Source organism: Rhinolophus ferrumequinum, chromosome 23 (genome assembly GCF_004115265.2).
Source record: "Rhinolophus ferrumequinum isolate MPI-CBG mRhiFer1 chromosome 23, mRhiFer1_v1.p, whole genome shotgun sequence".
NCBI classification, from domain to species: Eukaryota; Metazoa; Chordata; class Mammalia; order Chiroptera; family Rhinolophidae; genus Rhinolophus; species Rhinolophus ferrumequinum.
This window is the reverse complement of record NC_046306.1, coordinates 26,574,064-26,601,033: the sequence shown is the minus strand read 5'-3', so window position 1 is coordinate 26,601,033 and position 26,970 is coordinate 26,574,064. Positions and strand designations below refer to the sequence as shown.

The following is a 26,970-nucleotide window of genomic DNA, read 5'->3' as shown; positions in this document are numbered from 1 at the left end:
AATAAATTTGTGAAAAATTGACAGGACCAACAATGTTAGTGCCCATTAGAAAAGAATCTAAGCAAGGTTTAGGTTTAGGCAGTAAATTAGTAAAGGAGGTACAAGGTTTGTTTATACAGGCTTTATCGACTCTGGATTTTTTTTAACTCTTGTGATAAGGTTATCTCTCAGCCCTCAGGAGTGGGGAGAGCAGCTATCATACCGAGAGTTATTTCCTGTATTTTGAAACTCGGAGAGCTTATCCTGCTCCTGCTGCTTCTCAAATGATTTTAATTCAAAATAATCAATATGCCATTATGGGATATCTTGGAGGGGGGCCTGCCCTAGGGCCAGACAACATGCTACCTTGTTTTGATTTATATTTCCTTATGACCAATATTTGTCATGATAAAAATTGAAGATTAAAAAATTGTATCTTATTTATCTATATCACTTAAAATCTATATTTAAAAAATCTTATTGTGGACTCTATTTTTATGCCCTGAATAAGCTGACAAGCTATTTTCACATATCTTCTGTTCAAAGAAATTACGTAGAAAAGACACGATGGGGAGCAAACAGGATAGTTAGCAGTTTGGGGACAGTATTTTGACATGTGGTGACAAAAGGTTGCTCCAGCAGAGGCTGTCCTAAGAGGCTGCCCACTTGTTCAAACAAGTATCTGCAGAACAGTGGTGAGACAGCCCCAGAAGGCAGGTGCCTGTAAACACTGGAAGAAGGAACAATCCATTTCAAAATTAGACTCTTAGGCAGCCATCACCATTTTCTGGCACGAAATTCCACATCTCAGTATATTGGGTCTAGACTCTAGAACAAACTTGTTATTAAAAGAAAATCAGAACAAACAAATAAATGTAGATCTCACCTCTCCAGAGAATGAAGAACACCATGCTGAATGTCTCAGGAAGCTTTTTCCACGGGAGACCTACTTGGCCTGAGTTGATGGAGGAGGTTCAGTTAATTCACGTTCATTAAAAAAACATTTTCTTAAATACCCATCATATGCAAAAACGAGCGCAGGTCTGATAAGGTTGCCAGATTTAGCAAATAAAAATACAGAAGCCCGGTTAAATGTGCATTTCAGATAAATGATAAATAATTTTTTAGTATCAGTATGTCCCAAATATATGCCTTAGTCCTAGTTAGGAACATTCCTCCCGGCGTGTTCTTGCCCTCTCCTTGAGTTTTAAGGATAATCTTCTGGTATTTACCTGAGGCTGTTCTTGGAACTACATGAAAACTAAATGCAATCCTTTTGCAAAAGACTTGCACAAGAATGTTTGTAGCATATAATATTCCCAAACCGAAATAATCCAAATGTCCATCAACAGTAGAATGAGTAATTAGTGGCCATCTTCAGGCAATAGGACACTGTGCAGCAGTGGAAAAAACACAAGCTATTGCCACTTGCAATAACATGGATGACTCTCAGACATAATACTGGGCAAAAGCAGCTGGACACGAAAGGGCACATGCTGTATAGTTCTGTTTATCCGAAGTTCAAAAATGGGCAAAACCAACTGATGGTGATAAAATAGTGGTTTCCATGGGAGAGGTGGGTAATGATAGCAGAGGTCATACAGGAACTTCCTCGGAGTCTGGAAATACTCTGTCTTTTGATCTGGGTATAACTGACTCAGGCACATCCATATGTAAGAATTCATCACCCAGCACATTAACCTGTGCCCTTTATTGTATGTGTATTATGCTTAGTTTGAAAAAAGAGTTTAACCCCCCTGACACCAGGATCTTTGGTTTTTTCTAGGCCAGTTTGGTGCATGAACTCATTTTTGCACCATGATTTTCCTCTCTACTCACTCCATCTGGGCTGAGTACAATATTTTTATGGGATGTGTCATTGCTGGAGGGCCCCTGTCAACTAAGGAGATGTCGTTCTATGTCCTCTTCACCCACTGTCATCTCCTACTTAGATGAAGTTTCCTGTACTGGTGGAGCCCCGTGGGACTCATTCCTGGGCATTTACTCCTCTCCAGCCACACTCTCTCCCTAGATGATCCTGTTGAAGCCACTGACTTTAAATATCCCACAGGGCTTGTGATTCCCATGTGCATAACTCCAGCCCGGTCCTCCTTCCTGAGCCCATACAAATGAATCAGGTTGCAACTATCCAATTGTTTCCCCTGGGGACATCAGAGGTTGAAGTCTGCTAGACTGTTCCCCACCTGAACCCTTCCTTCATCTGTCCCCTGTCTCTGGAGTGGCCCCTCACCTACCTGGCTGTCCAAGCTCCAAATCCTGAAGCCATTTTTTTTTTTAATTTTTTTTTTTTTACATTTCACACGTCTGTAATCCACTTGGAATTGATTTGCTTTTGGTGTCAGGCTGGGATTCCATTTTTTTTCCCCAGAAGTTTTTTTAAAACATAATTTCAGACTTAAAATTTGCAAGAAGAATACAAAGAATTGCAGTGTATCCTTCACTCAGGTTTCTATCATTTTAGTATATTTGATTAACTGTCTCTTTTCTCTCTCTTCTCTTTGCACACACAAATACACACTCACATCATGTTTCGGAGCCATTTGAAGGTAGACTTCCACGTGTATGAACATTCTCTTATAGCTACAGTACAATTAGCAAAATCAGGAAATTAACTTTAAGTCAATACTATTATCTAATCAATAGACCTTAGATATTAACAATTGTTCCAATACTGTTCTTATGGCAAAAGAAACTCCAGAATTATGTATTGTGTTCAGTTGTCAAGCATCTTCGGTCTCCTTTAGTCTGGACAGGTTCATGAATTCACAGATCTTTCTTGGACTTTCATGAGCACAGGCCAGTTATTTTGCAGAAGACCACTGGTTTGGGTTTCGCTGAGGCTTGCACAGATTATAATAGATACTACGCATTGGGCAGCAATGTCAGGGGAATGGCGCTGTGCTTCTCAGTGCACTGCAAGGAAGTGTGTGAAGTCCGTCTATCCCTCACCTGGTGATGTTTTAACGGTGCTGTTAACGTGCTGTCTGCTGGCTTCTCTAGAGCTGGAGCTGAATATTTGTTTAGAGTTTCTTTCGTCTTCAGCCTGAGGGCATGTAGTCTAGAAGTCATTTGCTTCTCATCCTTGTCCATGTAAGAATGTCCAAACCTGTAGAGAATTTTTGTAAGAGTTTATAATTTGAGCCAAACTGATGACGTATGCTGGTGAGTAAGATCTCAAATGCTCCCAAGGCCATCCTTGATTGCTCTCTTTCTTTCATCTGCCATTTACAGTCCAGTAGCAAGCCCCGTCAGGTTTATCTCACAGGATATTTTGACTCAGCCCATCATCTCCACTGCTTTCCCCAGACCAGGCCAGTTTTCTACCTGAACTACTGTAACTCCTCCCTTGCTTTGCCCTTGGCCCCTCCAATCCATTTTCCACAGGGCAGTGGAGTAATCTTAAAACAGAAAGAAGATCATGTCCCTCCCCTGTTCCAGTTCCCTAATGACTTCCTATCATACTCAGAAGGCCTGCTCTATCTGGTCTCCTCATGACCTTTTCTTCAATCTAATCTCATCTTATTTTCCTTCCTACATTCCACTTTCCAAAGACAACAACTGTTTTTCAATTTATCTAATATGACATAGTCTTTCCTGGCTCAGGATCTTTGTACTATCCCCCCTCTCCGGAATGATCTTTTCTCAGCTCTTGGCATAACTGGCTTCTTCAAGTCTCAGCAATAATGTCCCCCCTCTTTAGTCCTTCTTTACCACACTTACCTAAGATGGCACCCTAACCTAGATCAGTCAGCCCCTTTTATTATTCCTTTTTAGCATTTACCACAAACATAATTGTTTCTTATTTGTTTATTTGCTAGACGCCATCTCATGTCTTAGAACACAAGTCCATCGAGCACCTGGAGCCCAGTCAGACACTGGATGTACAATGATTTCTTTTCTGTTCTCCCATTCTTACTAGTATGCATGCTCACTGAGGCTAAGTAAGGTGAGTTTCTTATCCATCATTTTGTCACTGGTGTCTAGACCTATGCCTGCCAGGTAGCATGCGACCAGTGAAGAGTAGCTGTGCTAATTTACACCAGATGAGTGAGTGGTGCAGCCAACAATCTGAGCCCAAAGGATATGACTTCCAAGTGACTTTGTATAACTGGAGATCTTATCAAATACAAACAGAATGAAACTTAATGCAGACAGAATACAAACATAGTCTAGGGGAAGACTAAGCGTGTGATATTATTATGGCTTAAAACCAATTGCAAGCTCAATCCAAACGCTAGATTAAGACTCTTATACTAATATCTTGCATTTTGTAAAGCCCTATAAAATCATTTGCAAAAAACATGTTCACAGTAATTATACGATTTAATCCTCGTACCCACCTAAGTGGTAGATGGGGCAGACAAAATTATCTTGAGTTTGCATGTTAGGAGACCTACAAGCAGGTTGGTTAAATGATTTCCCCAAGGTCACCCAGCAAGGCAGAGGTGGCGGAGGGACCCTGTGCCTTTTCTCCGTGGCGGAATGAGTTGTATGACTCACTTGTTCTAGGACCAAAGCAATATTCAAAATTAAAACTTCACACATTCTGCAGTATACAAATTCTGAAAACTAAGTTTGCGAACTTGCTAACGATGTTGCTAACCTTTTTTTTTTTATATCAGAGGGATTATTCATTATGAATTTGTACCAACTGGACAAATAGTTAACTATTTGGAAGTGCTGAAAAGGTTGCATGGAAAAGTTAGATGAACTGAACTATTTGCCAACAATTCATGGCTCTTACATCATGACAATGCACCAGCTCACACGGTACTCACTGTCTGTGAGGGAGTTTTTAGCCAGTTAACAAATAACTGTATTGGAAGACCCTCCCTACTCACCTAATCTGGCCCCTAATGACTTCTTTCTTTACCCGAACATAAAGGTATATTGAAAGGAAGACATTTTGATGACATTCAGGACATCAAGGGTAATATGACGACAGCTCTGATGGTCATTCCAGAAAAAGAGTTCCAAAATTGCTTTGAAGGGTGGATTAGGCGCTTGTGTTGGGGCATAGCTTCCCAAGGGGAGTACTTCACAGGTGATCCTAGTAATATTCAGCAATGAGGTATGTAGCGCTTTTTCTAGAATGAGTTCGTGAACTTAATTGTCAGTCTTCGTAGACACTCATCCCTGTTTCCCGAAGTGCACATTCCTGGAGACAATAAGTTGGAAGTTCACCGCCCTGGGCCTGATCTTCTGTCCCAGGGTCCGCTCTAGATAGGGCTTCACTCTACTTCTGGAAATGGACCATGTTATTTAAAATGGGGAGCACCTAATTTATTGAATATAAATTTGTTAACTGGATTTTTTTTTAAGTCTAGTTATTGCATTTACTTAATAAAAACTTTTCATAGTATATATATAGAAACATGCGTATATAGTAAATGTGCAGCTTAATGAAATCTCACAATGTGAATATGCCTATGTACCTAACACCCAGATCAAGGTATAGAATATGATCTGCTCCTCAGAAGATCCCACGGACCTCTCCTTAGTCACTGTCCCACCACAGGGTGACAGCATCCTGAATTCCAACAGCTGGGATTAGTTTTGCCTCTTTTCCACTTTGTATAGTTACTGATGCATTTTTTTTTCTTTTTCTATTTTTTCTCCCCTAAAGACTAAGTGCATCGATGAGGTTCTAGGTTCAAATGACTCCTTTATTGAATAAGACCCATTTTTTTACGCGGGCATTCAAGGGCTTTTGTGTTTTGCCTCAAACCTATGCTTCTCTCTTAGCTTCCAATTCTCCAGAAACTTGGGGGTTAATTCTGAGTCTTTCTCTCCCTTCTCATCTCACCTTCCATCAGTGATCAGACCATGTTGATTCAGTCAAACAGCTGAAATTGCTGAATATTTACTGAGCAACTACTATATGGCAGGCACTATGTGAAGAGCACGGAATGAAGATCTCTGCCCTGGAGGAGCTGACAATTAGTGAGAAGGGGAGCATGACAGTGAAATAAATCATTTCAATATAATTTCATTCTAAATGCTGTGAAGTACCCAGGGTACCCTTTCACCAGCCTAGGGGCTTAGAAGAGGTTTCCAAGAGAAACCAAGGGTATACTTAAAGGTTGAGTAAGAATGATCCAGACAAAAGTTTAAGGTGATCGAGTAGAAGGAACAGAAGCTACTGAAGGGCTTTTGAGGGAAAAACAGAAATGGACACAGCCACACTCCCCCTGCCCCCAACACCTGTGTTTGAAGGGGGCTGGAGGAAGGGGAGTCTGAGAAGGTAACAGAAAAAACAGGGTCAGTGAAGTAGAACAACCAGTACGACATGCAGCCACAAAGCCAAGGGAGGAGAGCCTTTCCTGAGAGAATGCAGTGACAGCTATACCAAATACTTCCAGAAAGTTCCAGTAAGATGCTTCAGAAAAGATCTCCTGGATTGTACAATTCAGAGGAAAAGGCCAATTTACCTGGGCGATTTCAGAGGGAAACAGGGACAGAAACCAGATGGCCCCGGGGGTGAAGATTGGAGGGACTTGGGATAAAGGAACTGAAGCAGAGCTGAGAAGGGGAAAGAGGTGCAAGAACTGGGTAGGGGGAATACAGGCTTCAGAAAGGAGTGGTCAGCACTGAGGAAGCAGAGAATGAAGATAGCTGAGCGAGGTCTGTCTCCAAGGAATCTTTAGTCCAGAGGCTGGCAAGAGGGGTCCCTCACGGGCAGGTGGGGTGAGGGAACGTACCTCTCATGAATGGTGTCCTGGAAGCAGGAAGCAAGTAGGGGGAAATGGCTAGATAGGGAATGTGAGGTTATTGGGGTGGGGTAGGAGATGTCACTGATTGTACACTTAAAAAGGGTTAAAATGGTAAATTTTATGTTACATATATTTCACCACAATAAAAAATGGAATGTAACACTGATCCGTGCTACGACATGGTTGAACCTTGGAAACACTATACTAAGTGAAAGGAATCAGTCACAAATGACTAGATATTCCATCATTCTATTCAGAAACTTGCAGTTCCAACACCAAGAGATAGTGTATGGATGAGCTCTTGCCCTCTGCTCCAAGTACTTTCTCCGAAGACTTTGAGATGAACATCATTCTGTTTTCTTCTATCATTATAGACCTATTAAAAATTATATCAGTCCTATATTACCCTGAAGAGACAGTCAAAGTGAGGCGAGTTATGGTTTAGATCAGGGGTCAGGCAATGATGGTTTGTCCACAGCCTATTTGGTAACAGCAAAGGATGGTTTTTACAGATGAACATTTGTGACCAGTTTGATGATAGGAGACACTAACTTTGAACTGCAATTAAACAAAATCTTATCCTCCCCAATTCCATTTTTCTCATGAGTAGCCCTGTATTACAAAAAGATTGCACTCAATTACCATGATTATATTTTGAATTTCATCAATAAAAAATTTGTGGAAATTTGTTTTCTCTCATTATATAAGTACCTATATAATGTCCTTGACTTTGCCTCTTGGCTAACAAAGCCTAAAATATTCACTATCTGGCCTTTTACAAAAAAAGTTTGCCGACCTCAGTTCTAGACTCCAGAGAGATGCTGGAAATAAATATTGTAAAGAAAAGCACTTATGAAGATTGAATAGCCTCAAGCTACAATTACCTCTCTAAAATAACATGGTCTGGAAATGACAAAAATTTCAATCACATTATCCAGGTCACGAAACAATCTTGATATATTCTGCTGATTTAAGCATGGAGGAAAAAACCGTGTTTTTATCAGCTGTAATAGGAAAGGAAAATGAATAGGATATAAAAGGAAATGAATAGGAAAATGTTCATGTATCTTTTGAATTGATGATAACATAATTCTATAAAAATAAGGACATTGATTGAACACCTACATGTTCAAGCACTGAATAAGTACTTTATATAAATGATCTCATTTAAGCCTTACAAGAACCCTGCAAGGGCTAAAGTCAGGGTTATCCCCTGACACCAACTCCAATCTGCCAGCAATAAAAACTTTGTCCAGAAAAAAAAAAGCAGCTGGAGACTAAACAGTGAAAAACCTTGAACGCTGTTCTGGGAAATAGCCTATATTCTGTTTCTTTTTTACCAGGTTATTCTGTAGACCAGCAGGCCCTGAAGGATTTACAGAACGGGTGTGAAGGGGTCAGTTCTGTGTTTCAGGGTGATAACAAGAATGACTTTGGGAGATAATTCTTGAGGCCAAGAGGCCAGAGAGAAGTGTTTTCAACGACCCAAGGAAGAGTAAGTAAAGGTTTGGGGTGGGGGATGCAGAGAAGAGTATTTCAGATACACCTTCCTGCTCCAATTGGCCACAGGTGACAGACTGGACATGGAGGCTGAGGGATAAGCAGTCAAAGTTGACTTTAAAGGTTCTGGTGGCAAAATGACAGAACCCAGGTAAGAAACACGTTTGTGGGAGAATAATGAATTAAATAGTGGAGATGCTGTACTTAAAATGCTCGGATAATATCGACAGAAGGTTGTTCAAGGGAACAATTGGAAATGTGTGCCTAGAAGTTTAGAAAGATGTGTGTCTAGTATGGAGAGAGAGAGATTTCGGAACCATTAGGAGATGGCTGACCTTAAGAGGGAGTTCAAGAAGGTGGGTGTGTGTGTGTGGGAAGATGGGAAGAAAGGAGATGTTAGGAAAAACTAACATTTCTAGGTGTGAGCATTGGCAATTCACAAATCACTGAGAGGGAAGTGGAGCGTGCGTAGGACAGTAAGCAAGATCCAGTGATATTGTCACTAGAAAAGAGTTTCAAGAAGGGAGCAGTCAATGGAATGTTACAGAGCCCTCAAAGAAGAAAAGGACTGGAAACAGGCAATTGGATTTGGCAGTGAGAAGGTCACCGTTGACATCTGAGAAAGCAGGAAGTGACTGGGCCTGAGAAGCGATGGACAGAAGGAAAGAAGAGAGGCATGAAGGCCAAGAGGGGAGGAGGGGGGAGGAGACAGTGGAATTTTTTTCTGCGGGGGGAGGGAGATAAAGTCTGTAATGTCTATGGAGGGAGAGGGAGACACTGAAGACGCAACAGTTAGCTCCGTGACTTCTGTCTGAGAAGATGTCAACATCTGTGGCTGAGCAGGACACATACGGGTAGTACTCCAAGAAAAAAAAAAAAAGTTTGGCTGGAAAATGCTCTCACTGGTGTAACAGCAGTATGGTGGGGATGTTAGATGTTGTACAGGACAGTGCGAATTTTTTTTTAGGTGCTAGTCGAAGAATCTTCATCTCTTATATTCTCCATTTTCAATAGGGATCAACACACTTGGCCTTCCAGAGTGTATTGAAGTTTACAAGCCAACTCACGTATTTTAATAATACACGTTATCAGAGAGGTAAATGGGATGACACGTTGTTGATTGTCAAAGGCACAGACAACGCCTCCCTAGTTTATAAAATTCCCACAATTGCTGGACACACACACATATTGACATGTGTAATACCTATAACATAGAGTCCCCCAGACTGTAAAACAGACAGAAAACTCCGACGATAAAATCTGCTCCTCTTATTTTGAGGTCAGACACCGTCCACAATTCTTTAGCTCTCTCTGGAAGGTTGCTTGGGAACTAGCCAGGTATCATTGAGTTTCAATAGCAACCTCGACAGTGGTTTCAAGATGGAAGGTACTATGAGTGTTAATTATTAGTGGTGAGTGTGTGTGTGTGTGTGCGTGTGTATTCAGATGGTCTTCAGCTGTGCCTCGCTAAGTGTGATCCCCAGAGAGCGGCAGCATCTGCATCACCTCGGCATTAGTCAGAAATGCAAATTCTGGAGCCTCTCTCCAGATCTCCGGCCTCAGTAGCCCTGGGGGTGGGGCCCAGACATCTGCGTCTTAATGGAGCGCTCAAGGTGAGGCTTCTAAAGGTCCTGGGTCCCGGATATCCCTGCAGCCTTTCCGCTCAGCGGCCCTCACCCTGGGGCATCACCCCGGGAGGGGGCATTTTAGAAACGCAGCATCTCGGGCTGATGTAGACCCCTGAATCAGAACCCGCACTTAAACAAGATCCCAGCGCATTCGAGTCTAAGACGCCTCGTTCTATACGATCGTATTTGAATAATATAATGAGGACCTCTTCGCCAGTAAGTTAAAAAAAACCTGACGGCCTGGAGAAAGGGTGACATTGCCTTGAGACATCCGACCCACTAAGCCCAATGCCCCGCAAGCTGCTTGATTATCTTCACGGAGCGCTGACAAGGCTCAGCGTCAGGCAGGGTAAAAAGGGGACACCAGGAGGGGGAGACTCCCGGCGAGCGCTCTGCATTCCAGGTGGGTCCCCAGGAGCAGGTGTGACGGGAAGGGACGAGAAGAGAGGCGACTTCCACTCAGGAGAGGGAAATAAAAGGACCGTGGGGGTGGGCACAGAGAACCCCGCAGGGAGCGGAGGGGGGCGAGAGCCCGGGGATGCCTGGCCGCGCGTTCAAGGGTGAGGGGGCACCCTCTCCCTTGCGGGGAGGTCGGAGGGCGGGGGTCGGGGGCGGGGAGGGAGGTGGGCCCCAAGGCCCGCGCGGGGGCGGTCGGCTCCGCGGCTCCCCGCCCCCGGCCCGCCCCTCCGCGGCGCCATTTTGCAGGCGGCTGTCGCGGGGACCAGAGGCAGAGCGGTGGCGGCGGGCACTGCGGCGCTGAGGCAGGACGGGAGCCCAGCGAGCTTGCAGCCAGGTGAGAGCGGGGCCGCCGCGCCCCACGCCCGGCCCACGGGGCCGCGCTTGCCGGGCTGGGTCGAGAGGTGCCCGCCGCGCCCACGAGGCCGGCCTGGCACGACCCCCGCGTGCTGTCACCCGCCCCGCGGCGCGGCCTGCGTTCCCCTACCCAGGCCGGTCGCCGCGGGGCCCGTGGATGCCCGGCGACCTCCAGTCCCCGCCGGCCCCGGCCGGGTCCCCGGGCGCTCACCCCTGTCCGCCGCCGGACCTGCAGCGCTCTCGGGCCCTCAGGCCGCGCCGCGGGGAGTCAAGTGGGGTCCCCCCGGGACCCGGCTGGCTGCCGCCGCCTCCTCCCTGGCCCTCGGCCCGCGCGTCCTGGGGTCGCTTTCCCTCGCTCCTCCGCAGGAGGCATGCAGGGCGCCTGTGCGCCCCCCGGAATTCAGGGCCATCCAGAGGGGCAGCGAGCGGCGGTGGCGCGCGCGCGCGCGCGCATATGTGTATGTATGTGTATGTGTGTGTGTGCCTCTTTTTCCATTTTTGCTTTCTGCTCTTTTACAAAGGCTGCGCCAAGTAATTTTAGAAGCAGCTGCTCCGACCCCAGGCCCTTTCCATCTGGCCTGTCCCCCGGGGGTCGCGGGTTCCCCTTGTTGCCACCATGCTGGAAAGAGAAATTGACATTTTCGAGTATGACTACTTTAAGGGCGCAGAATTTTCTCCTTCCTTTGACTCTGTATGCCCCCTTGGATGGGTAGCTGACAGGAACTGGGCCTGCAGGCTGGGGGTTTTAAGCATGACTGATGGGAAATTCCTGATTGTCAGAGCAAAGGGTAAACGAGGGCAACTGAGGTGGAGGAAAGTCACCCATAAGGGATTTCTGGGTCTGGGGCGTTAGCAGTAGCTGTTACTTTTATTCTTGCAGTGCTCAGAGACAGGAGGTGGAAGATGCTGTTTTTGCTGACGTTTGGGTCATCCAGTGTGCTAAGAAGGCTGGGGATGTGCGAGGACATGGGACCTAGAGTCCCGAGACAGTCTGGTTTGAGCTGTCATTAGTTGGCCATGTGACCTCCCTCCGCCAGTTTCTCCTCTCTAAAGGCGGAGGCTAGAATCTGGGATGGCTGGACCGTTTTTTTATTATGGTTTTGCATTTGAATGCTGTTAGCCAGGGGCCTCACCATTTCCAGTTGTCTGCACCTGCCTTTCAACCTTCTCACCTGACTTTGCCCACCTTATTACCCCTGGTGTTTGATTCTGTTGCCTTTAAACTCAAAAATTCTGAATTCCGCACTGGGTTATGGTTGACTCTGTCAGGGTCACTTGTGAACCTATCACTACTGGTCTCTTTTCACTCATCCAAAATTTAATAGTTTTTGGGCACTGGCCTTTTAAAAGGCCAGTGATGGGCGAGCACAGGATAAGCCCTCTTGGCACACCTGTTAGTTAAAAGAAGACAAGCGGGTGTGTCCAGTAGGCTACCTATTTCACTTGACAGTCTGAGCGTGAGCTATCTGCTTTCTAGACTTTCTTTTGCCAAAATGGCTTCTTTCGTTGAATACTAGGGCATTTTTCTTTTGGTTTCTTTGCTCGGACTGGGGAGTGATTTTTTTTTTTTTTTAAAGAAACTATAGTTATTTCAAGAATTTCATATTGACAGTTCCCCCCGCCCCCCGCCCCATGGTCGAAAGGCAGTTATGCTTTCTGACTGTGGCACAGTTATTTGAACTGAGTTTTTGTGTCTGTGAGGATGTTTCAGAAATGCTTATGAAAGTACCTGGCTGGACTACTGCAAAGCGTTTTGCCAGGTTTCATGCTACACTCGCTGTCCCATTTGTGTAACAAAGGCTGGTGGATTTAGCATTGCAGAAATGAGTTACTAGGTAGCCCAGGAACAAGCTCACATAGCCTTACTTTGGTCCACCCACTAATTTGGTGCCAGATGCTGGTGATCAAATCATTGTTGATAAAGCCCAGTCTTTTGCCCGCAAGGAGCCTAAGGTTTAGTCTAATTTTGGAAATCCTGAGTTGGCTATTGCTGTCCTTTTCAGTGTCTCGAAAGACAAACCTGGGATCCATTTGGGGACTCATTTCTGGCACCACGGGGTAGCTTAAGGAATTTTCCCATTTTGGTTAAGGGAATTAAAAGTCAGTAGTTATAATTTGCAGTTTTATAGTGCTTTGTACTTGTAAATGAAAGCTTTTTAAAAACTTATTTTTATTTAATCCTCTTAGGCTTTTTTAATTTAAACATTTTACAGTTCTTCCCTGACCTGCTTCCAGGCCTTGCCTATAAAACTCCCAACACTAGTCCCAAAGCCGGATACCCTCATTAATTCATTTTCACTCCCTGCTGTTCTTCCAGTTATGCTCTCTCCTCAGAGAGCCTGTGTCTGGGCTTTCTTTTATTCTTTTGCTAGGAAACATTCCTGCTCCAGGTTAAGCTGTGCATTACTGCCATGGGGTTTAAACAAGCCCTCTGTGTGCTTTATGGCACTGTCCTCATTTTCTCCCTGGCTTCGCTATTTCTACCCTGTTATTTTGTCACAGGTTTGAGATTGTTGGCTCTCCGATAAATTGAGGTCTGCTTGCAGCTTATACTCTTCATAGGCCTTTCCCACATTTAATGCATTTATTGAGAGGCTACTGTGTGACAGGCAATGTTTTGGGTGCTCCAGAGGGAGCTTCCCTGCCCACATGGAGCTCACACACTGCTAGGGAGGCAGACGATGAGACTTTGTGCTCTGAAGTAGAATCTGGTAGGATTGGGGCTATTAGGTGTTGGGGTGGGAGCTGAAATTTTAGAAGGGGCAGACAGGGAAGACCTGAGTCATCTTGGAGTGATGATGTGATGGAAGTGAGTCATCTTGGGAAGGAAGAGCATTCCCAGTAAGGAAACAGCAAATGTAAAGGCCCTGAGGCAGGAGGAGGAGAGCGTTTACTTCTGAGTTCGGAGAGACAGTGGGAGTTAGATGTGGAAGGCCTCATGGCGTGTGGTGTAAGGCCTGTAGATTTTACTTCGCGCGAGAAATGGGAGCGGTTGGAAGGTTTTGAGTAGAGGAGTGATGTGGACTTCTGTCGCTTTTAACATGGACGTGCTGACTGTTGCTGTGTGAGAACAGATGGAAGGCAGGGAGGGTAGGGTAGGGCCGCAGGACTGCCAGCTAGTGCAAGGCTGAGGGTGGTGGGTCAGACCTGGAAGATTGAGGACTGGGGCTGGGGAGACACTGAGAAGTAATCAGATTCGGAGGTGGGGCTGAGGAGATGGCTGATGGACCCGGTGGAGGGTGAGAAAGACAGTGGAAGGTTTCTGCCCCGGGCACCTCCAATGAAAGTAGCCCTGATGCCTGTGGAGCAACTGAGGGCATTTAGGTTGTCACGCGCTAGCCTGGCGTACCCAAATGCCCAGGTAAAGGAGGGGCAGATCTGTTGGGGAGGTCCTCCTCCGTGAAAATGTACATCTTTTCGGGAACACTCATTGTCATTTATCTTAATTCTTGCCCCTGACTTCAGGCAAGTCCCTGACCTTAGGTCTAGGTGTGTCCTTTAAAGCTCTCCATAAAAATTTGCTCCATGAAGGAGAGTTCTATCTACTCATTTATTCACTAACCATTTCTTGCACCATTTAGTGGTGTTGCATGTTATGCAGGCCTAGAATCTAAAGATAGCACGAAAAGCAAAAATGTGAATTCATGAAAAATGACCCTTGCCAGTGCCCTAAATCCCAGGAAAGGTGGTAGACATGTACCCTCCGTACAGAAATAACGAAGTGTTGACGTGTAATAATGCAGTAGTGAACAGTGTGTGATGTCATGAAGGGTCACACTTGGGACTTGGATCGAGTGTTCTCACTGCCGTGAACTTTTCAGCAACTGTAGATTGTAGCTCACAGCCCTTCCTATTTGCCATCGTGTGGACTCAGATTCTTCCGTATTCATTGTTTTTTCTCTCAGCCTCAGTGAGTTCTTCAGTTGCCTCCTCCAGTGGGGAGGTCAGAGTTGTCTTGCGCCTCTGCTTGCCTGGCTGTCCCACACCATGGCTTTCTCTCGTCAGTGGTCAGAAAAGCCTTCATTCACAGGTTCTTTCTGTAGGTTTTGCCCCAAACAGTGGATCCTTCAGGCTTTCTCGTTTGAGGTGTTCTGGGGAATCTCAGTAAGTGCTTGGTGTAGGCTCACCCAACTAGACAGCCACCTCTTTCTTTCATCTGTGTGTGACTCTTAGACTCGAATCCCCCTGTCTTCTAGGTTGAATGTGAGAGCATCTGAAAGATGTACTTCTCCTCTCTAGGAGCCTCTCCAAGCAACCGAGGGGACCCAGGAAAGACTAGACAGTCCCATGTAATAGAACCAATGCAGTAATGCTGCCGCCAGTGGGCACTGGTTGTGTGCTGGGCACTTTGATCTTTGTCGTTACTCCTTATAATTGGCAGGCAGGTGGTTCTCGTCTGCATTTTATCAGTGAAGGAACTGGAGCTTGGTTGACTTCTCTAAGTTAACTTCTGGGTCTTGAGTCTGCTCTTCATACTCTGCTAATCTGTGGGGCCCTCAATGGTAGAACGCTATTTCCAGGTCTTGTCTGGGCTTCTAAGTTCCTCTTGGCATGGAAGAAGGCAGAGAAGCTAGCATGAGGTGGGTGCCAGCTGTTTTGCCGGCACTTCCTGTGTTCACTGAAGTCATTTAAGCACAGCAGCTCTGTGGAGTACGTATTATTATTCTTCCTATTTTACAGCTGAGGATGCTGAGGTTTGGTGGGAGGGCAGCCCCTTCTCCAAGGTCAGTGCTGCCAAGTGGCAGTCAGAATTTGACCCCAGGCCTGTCTGATTGTCAAGCTCCAAGTGAGACTTTAGTCGTGCTGTGCCTCTATGTTCCAGGATCCTTTTCAAGGATTTGGGATTGAAGGTAGGATTAGGCTGGGGAAGGCGGGAACCACATTCCGGACGGAGGGGAGGGGACAGCACGAGTAAAGGTGGAGAGGCATGTGAGAGGAGTGGAGTGTGGATGGTTGGAGGGAGGCTGAAGATGGAGTGGGTGGAAAGGGTGTGTGCAGAGCATGAAGGTCCTTTGACACTGTATTGTGGGACTTGAATTTTCATTGGAAGGCCAGGGAGAGATTCCTGGAGGGGAGTGACCTATTGAGATGTGACTTGTAGAAAACTCCGGGGCAACCTGGAGGGGGTACGCTGGGAGGAGGCTGACGGCTAAAGGAAAGCAGAAACCTTCTCTCTCCTGCCTTCCTGCATGTTGTTCATTCCTGGCTACGTACAGTGTCTGCCTCTGTGCATCCCAGCTTGGGTCCTTGGTTCCTTCATTTAGTTTTTCCATTTGTTCCTGTAGGAACCTTCCATAGCCGCCCACCTCAACACACTGTCTTTCTTTGAGGTGGCCTATCTTTTATCACGTGAACACACACCCACACATACCCACACACAGCCCCCCCGCCCCCCGCCAACTTCCTTTAATTAAACCTGCATTAACTTTCATACTGGACCATCACTCCATCCCAGAGGTCTTGGCATTATGACTCTGGATGGTTTTCTCCCCGCTTCTGATGGAAAGCATTGCTGGAAACGTGATTTCTCATACATTCCTCTGTAGTTGGGATTTCAGCCTCAAATTTGGTTTGACTTTCTTGTCCCCTCTCTAGTGCTGGCTCAAATCCTTTGCTGTCTCCAAAGGCAAATCACCTGGTGGGGGGGGTGGGGGGGGCGCGGCATAACCTAACATGATGTATCTCACACCAGAGAGTTTCCTATTCAGAAGGTCTGGGGGTGGAGCCTGGTAATTTGCATTTCTAACCAGTTCCCCGGTGATGAGAGTGCTGCTGGTGGGGGAACCACCAGCCTTTGATTTTGTAAATCCAGGTTTTATTGGAACACTGCCGGTGCCCATTCAAGAGATCATTTGACCTGCAAGCCTAAAATATTTGTTGTCTGGACCTTTATAGAACAAGTTTGTTTACCCGTTTCATAGTAATATATGTATGCGATCAGTGCTAAAAATTTTCTATTGAGTTCATATTTTATTATTAAGAGCTCCTTATATATTAAGACACTGCTTCACATATTATTCCAGAAAAGTATGGCATGGGGGAATATATGCATAGTTTGAAGTGTTAGGGAGTATAGCAAGCATGACGCTTCTTTTTTAAATCTTTTGTTTTATCTAAAAATAATGAGAATTTTAAAATTCTACTCCAGAAACATCAGTGCTTGGTTTAATATGAAACATTTTTCCTTCTTAATCTTTGAGTAAAGTTGATGCTATTAGATATGTTGTATTTGATCCTACTTTCATTGTGTTTGAGAAATACACTGTTAAGATTTGCATTTTTTGGTCATAATTTGCAAATATTTGTTCTATGCTTTGAATTCAAACATGTCAATCTTTTTCTTTCCCGTGTCTTTATCCCAAGATTTTAAAAATATTCACCTGTATTTTCTCTTAGTTCTTTTTTTATATTTGGTTACAGTTAATCTAATACCTATTTATGTGCGAAGTGAGGATTATTTTTTCCTCTACATTTATTCCAGCACCATTTATTCGTTAATTCAGCCTTTTCTTATTACTTAAAATAGCACCTGAATCATGCTGACTTTTTAGATCTGTCATGGGACTTACTGTTTTGTTCCATTTATGTCCATTCCTTGGCCAATACCTTGCTATTTTCATCATTATAATCACTTTATAGTAAGCTTTACTATCTGGTAGTGCCTGTGCCTAATTTTTATCCCCAGTATTTTTCTTTTTTGTGTTGTTGATTTTTTTTTTTTGTCCCAGTGTTTTTCAATTTAAGGTTTCAAAATAACTTTTAATGGGAAATTTCATTAAATGTTTAAATTAATTTGGGGAGACCTTCTCATCTTTGTAATACTGAATTGTTCTGTCACAAGCACAAATCTTTTGATTTATGCAGATCTTTTATATCTCTCATTTTTCTAGATTTTTTTCTAATCTATGGTCTACAGATTACTTGTTTATTGCTCTTTCCTTAAAAATGTTTGCTATTTAGAATGAGAATATTTTCCCTTGCTCCTCCCTTTCCCCCACACGTACTATTTCCTAACTGGTTCAGGGCAAGGATAAAGAAAGTATACCGCTGGCAGTCTGTATATCTGATAACTACCGTTATTCAGGGTAGTTAATGCTAGCCAAAATCTGTGTCCTGACAAAATAAAAATTTATTTCTTGTTCACATTTTTGTGGGTGGTTCCTTCCCTAAGTGATGAGTTGGAGAACTAGGCTCCTTCCATCTTAGAACACAACTGACTTCAAATGTGGCCTCTAAGTTTGCCATGGAATTTTGGGCATGGAATATTTTTTTATGGGCCAAGCTTGGAAGTAGTCGTATTTTTCCCACTCTGTTGGCCCCATCCTAGATGCCAGGGGAATGGGAAACAGCCATTTTGTGTGTCCATGAGGAAAATGGAACAGCATTGTATCTGCTGTACCACCTAACCAAACTCGTGTTGTTCTTGTTTTGTAGTTGATTCTCTTGAGGTTTTTTTTCCCCATGAAAGTGAAAGTGATTTATTGAAAATAAAGGTACACACTTGAGAGGAAAGTGCAGGGAAGCTCAGAGAAGAGTCGTGATGCTCTTGAGTTTTTTAGTAATCATAATTGTTGCAAACGATTATTTTGTTTTTTTCTTATAGTTATACATTTCTTTTTCTTATTATTGTACAGTACTTAGAGAACAGGTTTAAATGTGACAGTGGTCCTTCTTATTCTCAATTTTTATTGGAATGAAATACTGTATATAATCCTTAATAATATTACAGAAGTGTCCTGTTTTCAATGTCTTTTTCAGTAAATTACAGTGTCATACATGGTGTTTTTGAATGAACGAAGTTTGCCACCTTGATACTGACCCTGAAATTTTGAGTGCCACAGAAATTCTTGGTGGAATCTGTCCCTGTTATTGTGGTAATTTTCCAAATAAGTCCAATTTCCCTTCTGATTTGAGGATGACCTCAAATTTCTTGCCAGGAGGAATTATATGAGTTATATCTTTCAGGTTTATTCCAAGGACTTCTATTTTCTAGCCACGTTGTCATATTATGCAACTGCTGGCATAGCTTTTGTGTCAGGGATTCTGACCTGCAAGTCTTTGAAAGTGTTTTCTCCCTAAGAAGTTTTGTGGGTTCTTGTTTCTCTTCCTTTTTACTTTTGTCCCTGTGAAGATAAACTGAATACGTTAGCAATACCGATTTTACCCTTTCTGTTGAAGTTCCGCTTTTTGCACCAGCTTCTAGACACGCAGCGTGCGTCCAGGCCCTGCATTTCCAGGCTCCCATCCTGCAGCTTGCGTTCTCCCTGGACGGCCTGATTGGTACAGAGTGTTGTGTTTGCACCCTCAGCTCCTCTGTTCGCAGTCTGTCTGCTGTAGACTGTACCAGCGGGGGCCTTGACTGTTGGGGGAGCAGGAAGCTCCTCTGAACCCTCTCAGAGGCCCTGCAGTGGGCTAGGGAATCTCATTACTTCACTCATCCAGTTCACTTTTTCTAGTGTTTAGTTCAGCGCTTAGGGTGATCCTTCACAGTGGCTTCAACTTTTTTCAGTTTCTCTTTTCAACTCTGAGATCTTATACATATTGTTTTGTTTGTTGAACAGGTCAACTCGTAAAATACATTTTTCAGGGTTTTGTTTTGAATGACTTCCATTGCTGTGTGTATATATTCATGTGTGTATCTTAAAGAAAATTTCCACAAAACCCACACATAACCTTACATGCTGTATATTTCGATATTTTCTATTCCTAATTCATAAAAAGAAAGTTGTGATGCCCTAAATTGATGTTGTGATCTGGTCATGAAATACATGGCTCTGAATGAAGGCCTTTGAGTTGGGAAGGTTATTTCTTCATACTATCCTATGTTAAAGGAACCACGGGAGGTTCTGTGGGAATGATGGGAGTGACTCTTGACACGGAATAACCTTAAAAAAGAAAAAGTTTTATTGAGAAATAATTCACATAAAGCTTGAGATATAAGCATCTTGAGATATAAATCCACCCTTTTAAAGGGTATGCTTCAGTTGTTTTTATTATAGTATATTCACTGTGGCATAATCATCACCACTGTCTAATTTCAGAACGTTTTTATCACCCCCAAAAGAAGCCCCTTACCTATTGGCAGTCACTCCTCATTCTTCCCTCAGCCTCTGGCAACCACTAATCTACATTATTTCTACAGATTTGCTTTATCTGGACATTTCATATAAGTGGAATCATATCGTATGTGGTCTTTTGTGATTGACTTTTTAACCTAGCATAATGTGTTTATGATTTATTGTAACATGTAACAATATCACATTTTGTTTATCCACTAATCAGTTGATGGACATTTGGGTTGTTTTCACATTTTAGCTGTTAATGAATAATACTGCTGTGAACATTTGTATACATATCTTTGCTTGATCATGTTTTCAGTTCTCTTGGATAAATATTAAGGAGTGGAATTACTGTGTGAGGGTAAAATTCTATGTTATCATTTCGAGGAACTGCCAAACTTTTCCAAAGTGCTGCATCAGTAATATGTGATAGTTCCAATTTCTCTGCATCCTCACCAACTCCAGTTGTTGTCTGTCTTTTTGAGTATAGCCATACTAATGGGTGTGAAGAGGTATCTCATTGTGGTTTTTATTTGCATTTCCCTAACGACTAATGAGGTGGAACATCTTTTCCTGTGCTTATTGGCCATTTATTTATGTCTTCTTTGGAGAAATGTATGCTGAAATCCTTTGCCCATTTTAAAATTGGGTTATCCTTTTATTGTTGAGTTGCAAGATTTCTTTTTTCTTTTTTAATTAAAGTTTATTGGGTTGACAATTGTTAGTAAAGTTACATAGATTTCAGGTGTACAATTCTGTATTACATCATCTATAAATCCCATTGTGTGTTCATCACCCAGAGTCAGTTCTCCTTCCATCACCATATATTTGAGAGTTGCAAGATTTCTTAATATTTTTCATATCCTTTTCTTATCTGATAATTTGCAAATAATTTTTCCTGTTTTGTGGACTGTCCTTTCACATTCTTTCTGATGTCCTTGAAACACAAAAGTTTTACATTGTGATGCAGTTCTATTTGTGTATTTTTTTGTTGCTTGTTCTTTTGATGTCATATCTAAGAAACCATCACCTAAGCCAAGGTCACAAAGATTTACCCCAGCGTTTTCTTCTAAGAGTTTTATAGTTTTATCTCTTAAATCCATTTTGAGTTAATTTTTGTGTATGGTATGAGGTAGGGATCCAACTTCATTCCTGTACATGTGGATTTCCAGTTGTCTTGGCAGCATTTGTTGAAGACTGTACTTTCCCTATGGATTGTCTTGGCACCCTTGTTGAAAAGCAACTGACCATAATCACCTGACATAAATGTTAAGGTTTATTTCTGGATTCTCCGTTCTTTTCCATTGATCTATTTGTCTGTTCTTGGGTATTTTTTTTTTTTTAAACATTTATTTTAAGTTAGTTTTCCCAGGACCCATCAGCTCCAAGTCAAGTAGTGTTTCAGTCTAGTTGTGGAGGATGCAGCTCGCAGTGGCCCATGTGGGGATTGAACCGGCAACCTTGTTAAGAGCACCGCGCTCTAACCCACTGAGCTAACCGGCCGCCCTTATTTGTTTATTCTTATACCAGTAAATGCACTGTCTTAATTACTATAGCTTTGTATTAAGTATTGAAATTGGAAGGTGTGAGTCCTCCAGTTTTCTTTTTCAAGATTTTTTTTTGGCTATTCTGGGTCCTCTGCATTTCCATTTGAATTTTAGAATCAGTTTGTCATTTTTTGCTAGAAAGGCAGATGGGATTTGGATAGTGATTGCATTGAATCTGTAGATTAATCTGGGTAGTATTGCCAAGAATTGTATATTTTTAACTGAAAAATTTCATGAGATCTAGTCTCTCTCTCTCTCTATCCCCCTTCTTTTTCCCTCTCCCTCCCCTCCCCCTGTCCCTGTCTCCTGTCCCTCTCTCCTCTCCCCTCTCCATCTAAAAAAAAAAAAAAAAAGCTGGCCCCAGCCCACTGAATTGATTTCTTGACTCACTCTTATGGGTCATTATTTATTGTTTGAAAAAATGCTTCAAGTCAGTGGTCCTCAAACTTCAGAGCAAATTGGAATCATTTAGAGAACTTAAAATAACTACTGTCTACTCTCATCCTAGAGACTGGGGTGCAGTTGATCAGAGCACAGCCTAATTAGCGTTGGGATTTTTAAACATCTCCCAGGTGATTCCAGTTTGTAGCCAGGGATGAGAACCATTGCTTTCAAAAAACTAAAATGCAGCTATTTACTGCTTTTTAAAGCCTGTGCTTAGTTGACTGAACATATAGGGGATGGAAATGTGCATAGCTGTGGACCCCATGTGCGAAACATTTGGTCGTTTTGGTGAAGAACGTATTACACGTCTGTTTGTGCACTTTCTCTTCATTTGATATGATCACTGACATTGTTCTCCCGAGAAATAAAATGATTTTGCTGTTGACTTCCCCCTGGCTATTTGTAGTTGTCCCTGGTCTGTAGAGAGAGCAAAGATAGAGCAGAGTCCCTGGAGAGTGCTCCTCATATCTCAGGAATTCTTGTGTCTTCTGCCTTTTTGCTATAGGAAATGGAGTGATTTGGGAAGAATATGCAGGAGATTCACAGCTATTTTAAGGATTGTTATTTAAGAACACAGAAGCTATTGGTTAGAATTACAATTGAAGTAAAGAAGATATTGGTCAGAAGTGATCAGAATTATGGGAAAAGTACCTAGAAGAGGGACTGGTGTCCTGTATTAGAATATTAGGATTGTGGTGAAAACTCGTACACCTAAAATACCTTATTTTACTTATTAAACATTCTTTTTTTGTGTGTGTGGCTTACTTGAAAGTAAAATTTCTTTGTATGTATATATATGCACACACACATATATTTGTATTTATTTTAAAATAGAGACCATACAGGAGTTTTTTAAATGTTTTTTTACTTAGCAATATATCTTAGGCAAATGACTAAGTCATTAAATAGCCCTTTAATCATGGTTTTTAACAGCTCATTTGTGCTGAATCCATCATGTTTTATTTGACAAATCCTTCTATTGTTGGGCATTTAGCTTATGAACGTTTTTTTGCTGTGGTGAACATAATACAATAGTGAACAGCTTTGTACGGAAATCTGTGTGCATTTTTCTGATTATTTTGTAGACCACATTTTTGGAAGGGTCATCATTTGCATTTTTAAGGCTTTGACACATACACAACATACATGCAGGATACTTACTGCATCCCAGTTAATACACTGGGAATCACGCCATGTTGAAACTTTTATTACCAGTTTGCATGAAGAATAGAATCATTGTTCTGTTTTGCTTTTCTTTGATAACTAGTGAGTTTGAACACTTTTTAATGAGATTTTGGTCATTTCAAATTTTGTTTGGCTTATTCATTTCCTTTACCAATTTTTCTAGTTTTGTGTTCGTTTTTTTCCTGGTGACTTAATAGCAGTTCTTTTTACATCAGGGATATTGGCACTTTAATACATGTTACAAATATTTTCCCATTTTGTCTTGTAATTTTATGATGTATTCAAGAAGTAAGATTTATTTGTAGATCATTTGTCTTGGAGTTCAGTTTTCAAAATAAAAATCTCACTTTTCAAACTTTAAAGTTTCAAAGGAAACGTTTTTCTAAAAGATGAACAAAAATTTATCAGAGCTTCATTTTGTAAAATTTTATTTTTTAATTTCAAATCTGTTTGTCTACTAAAATATGCTTGAAATAATCAGTCACCACCTTTGAATTAATAACATTTGAACTTGAAGCTTTTTCAACCTCATGGCCCCAGTACATGGGAGCTTTAAGTGAAATGGCCTGCAAGTTGGGTGCTCTTATTCTAAATAGCCAGAAAGGTGTCTTTCCAGGCTTTCCACTCAAGTTTTCAGCTTGGGTAGATACTTGAGGTGTTTAGTGCTTTTCCCTTTGGGCACATATGATGTCTCTTTAGGGTTGTTGGGACTCTTGTGCCGTAATTCTTACTTTTGCTCCAGTAGTATTCAAAAAATGAAGCTTGATGCAAAAGTCTCCACTTTTTGAGAATAGTCTTAAATGACTTTCTAATTATATCCTTTAGGCTTTTTCCAAAAGATGGGCTTCCTTTTGTGTTCCAGGCTTCTGGAAACACTTGTCCTAACTGGATATTAGGGCTCATTAGTCTTGTTACACACCTTGCCGTTGTGGACAGGAACTTAATGTGTGTAGCACACAGCAGGGAGTAGGCACTAAGGACCTTTTATGCATTTCCTGGCAGTATTTTCCTCTCCAGATTCTAATGAGAAATGTGTCCGGTCTGGATTCTGGTTCTCTGGTTGCCTCCAACTGGGTGCAGCCTCCAACTGGGTAGAGTCTCTGCTTCCTCTCTGTGCCCCCACTGTCCTCACAGGGTAGGGCTGTGGTATTTCTAAACCCTTTGTGTTCTTTCTCCCATCCACCTTTACTTACCTTCGTCTTCACACAAAGAGGTGCTGGGGCAGAGGGGGACACTGGGAGAAGCAGCCTGTCTGGAACTCCAGGATGGCCATTTCCACATCTTCCCTGGTTCTGAGTTCAAAGTTATGGCATCCAGTCTCTAATTTGATTATTATCTAATAGTGAGCATTCATAGAAATTTTGGAAAGGTTTCAGGAAGTTTTGGGGTAAGAGTACATAAAATGGGTTTCTCAGTTTAGTTGAACCCAATAGTGCTTGTTCACACATGCTAAGGTACCGTTTATTAAGGGAGAAATCGAATCGTTTTTTGTTAGCAGGGTTTGACTTCTTACCACTGACTAATTGCCACTGGGAGGTATTTTTAACTTGGTCATTTTGCCAGGAATATAAATCAAGTATTACTCCTTAGATCTTCCGGTAATTAGGAAGACTACTTTCGTTGAATTAAATGTTTGTTATCCTATTTGTAATAATGGGATTAAATATAGTAAGTGAAGGAAAGCCATTGTTCATTTTTTAAAAAATTATTGGGGAATATTGGGGAACAGTGTGTTTCTCCAGGGCCCATCAGCTCCAAGTCATTGTCCTTCAATCTAGCTGTGGAGGGCGCAGCTCAGCTCCAAGTCCAGTCGTCGTTTTCAATCTTTAGTTGCAGGGGCCGCAGCCCACCATCCCATGCGGGAATTGAACCGGCTGCCCCGTTGTTCAGAGCTTGTGCTCTAATCAACTGAGCCATCTGGTCTCCCCATTGTTAATTTTTTTTGAAAGACAGTTGCAACTTAAGCATGTGGGCAAAATTATTTTTAGTGACTTGTTTTACATAAGTATTTATGAATTTTAAACTTTTTTTCTAATCACAAACATAACACATGTTCATTTTAGTAATGTGTAAAACAGAAAAGCATAAAGAAATAAGACATCACTTGCAGTCTGACACCCAGGGAGGCTCAGTCACTGTTAATATTTAGGTAAGCGTCTAGATTGCCTGGCTTGCCAAATAAGTATGGTTTTTATATAAAAATGGAGATGTTCTACCTACCCCCCACTTAGTAACAGATTATAACTACCGTGTTTCCCCGAAAATAAGACCTAGCTGGACCATCATGTCTAATGCATCTTTTGGAGCAAAAACTACCAGGTATATAATATAATATAATATAATATAATATAATATAATATAATACAATACAATACCGGGTCTTATATTAATTCTTGCTCCAAAAGACCCATTAGAGTTGATGGTCTGGCTAGGTCTTATTTTTGGGGAAACAGTATTTCCCCATGTCATCAGATAGTATGATAGAATGATTTTGTAGTATTTTATCATAAAATATTTTACTGTTATATTTAGCCAGTCCTTAAATATTGTACATTTACTTGTACAACTAAAGTGAATATAATTATACTCATCTATTTTCTTAGAGCAATGATTTTATTGGATATGTTTTTTTTTTTATTGGGGAATATATTGGGGAACAGTGTGTTTTTCCAGGACCTATCAGCTCCAAGTCAAGTTGTTGTTTTCAATCTAGTTGTGGAGGGTGCAGCTCACTGGCCTATGTGGGAATGAAACCAGCAACCTTGGTGTTACGAGCACTGAGCTCTAACCAACTGAGCCAACTGGCCGCCCTGGATATGTATTTTTAAAGGGACGGCTGTTAAACGTTTTTAAAAGATTTTGACCAGAACCATCTAGCTGAAAATGATGGTGAATATTTCTCTGATCTTGAATTGGGAGGGACTTCGAAGGACAAAAGTGATAGAAATTATGATTTGACTTAAGAGAGATTTTAAAAATCCTTTATTTCACATGGTGTAAACAGAATGGAAAAAGTAGTCATTTGCTTTTTCTGGGGCAAATGTTTGCAACACGACCAAGTGTTAATGTCCTTAATTTCCAAGGAGCTCTTATAAATGAATAAGAAAAAAACGAAACCTATTGAAAAAATGGACACAAGGTACTTGCAGTTCATAAGAGAACTATAGACACATGGATCAAAGAAATCAAGATTGAAACCAGATGTCATTCTTTGCTTGTCAAATTTGCAGAAGTTAAAAAAAAAGAAATCTAGGAATGGTAAGTAAGGTTAACATACAGTTTTCTTCTCTTGGGTTTTCTTTGTTTGTCAGTTTTCCCAGAAGGAATTGGGAAGGTTTCCGATTTTTCACCAGAAATGTTAGGGAATAACTGGCCTGTGAATTTGTCTGAACCTGGCACCTTTTTAAAGCATGGTTCTTTGCTTTTGTAACTTTCTCTATTCATATGTTGCTTTTTGTTCAGGTTTTCAAAAAAAAAATTTGCCCATTTCATCAAGATTTTCAGGTGCATACATGTGCTGCTTTTGCAAGTCCTTTAAAAAGTAGGAACTAGGGAGCCTTTGAGAGTTTGCTTCCCAGCATGTCATCAGCTTCAAATGATGGTCAAATAAACTCTCAAAAATTCTCTACAGATTTGGATGTTCTTACGTCGACAGTACGTTGTGAGACTAAATTAGAAAACCAGTATATCTGGTATATATGTCAATATAAAGAATAGGAACGAATGGATATATAAATTAACAAACCCTTGGAAAAAGTACAAACTAAATGTAAAGGCGTGATGAGTACATTGCATTTTGTGTTTGCCCTTGTTTTTGGAAGATGTGCTTTGTGATATTCAGTCAGCAAGTATCATTTTAATTTTCATTGTAAAGGTTTTTGTTTTTAAAACCAGGAGTAGGTGTTTTGTCAGCCTTTTGGGCATCTGCTGAATTGATATAATGATTTGACTGCTCAGAGTTTCTGGACTGTGGGTGGTTTTGGCTCTGGGGTTACATCCTTCCTATTTCTGAAGTATTAATATCCCTTTATAAGGAAATGGTAAAACACAAAGAAGACAATTCCATATTATTTCCCCCAAA

At 42.0% G+C, this 26,970-nt stretch overlaps 1 protein-coding gene across 2 annotated transcripts in view; it reads left to right on the top strand.

Moving 5' to 3' along the window:
* Positions 1-10,045: 10,045 nt before the first annotated feature.
* The window catches only part of SLC23A2 (solute carrier family 23 member 2), a 112,607-nt gene continuing 95,682 nt past the window's right edge, over positions 10,046-26,970 (top strand). The window contains exon 1 of one of the 2 annotated variants that reach the window (XM_033095394.1): positions 10,046-10,244. The gene's annotated coding sequence lies outside the window, so the exon portion shown is untranslated. Of the gene's footprint in view, positions 10,245-10,525; positions 10,635-26,970 lie in introns of those variants that run through there. The other variant, XM_033095393.1, reaches the window with a different exon arrangement.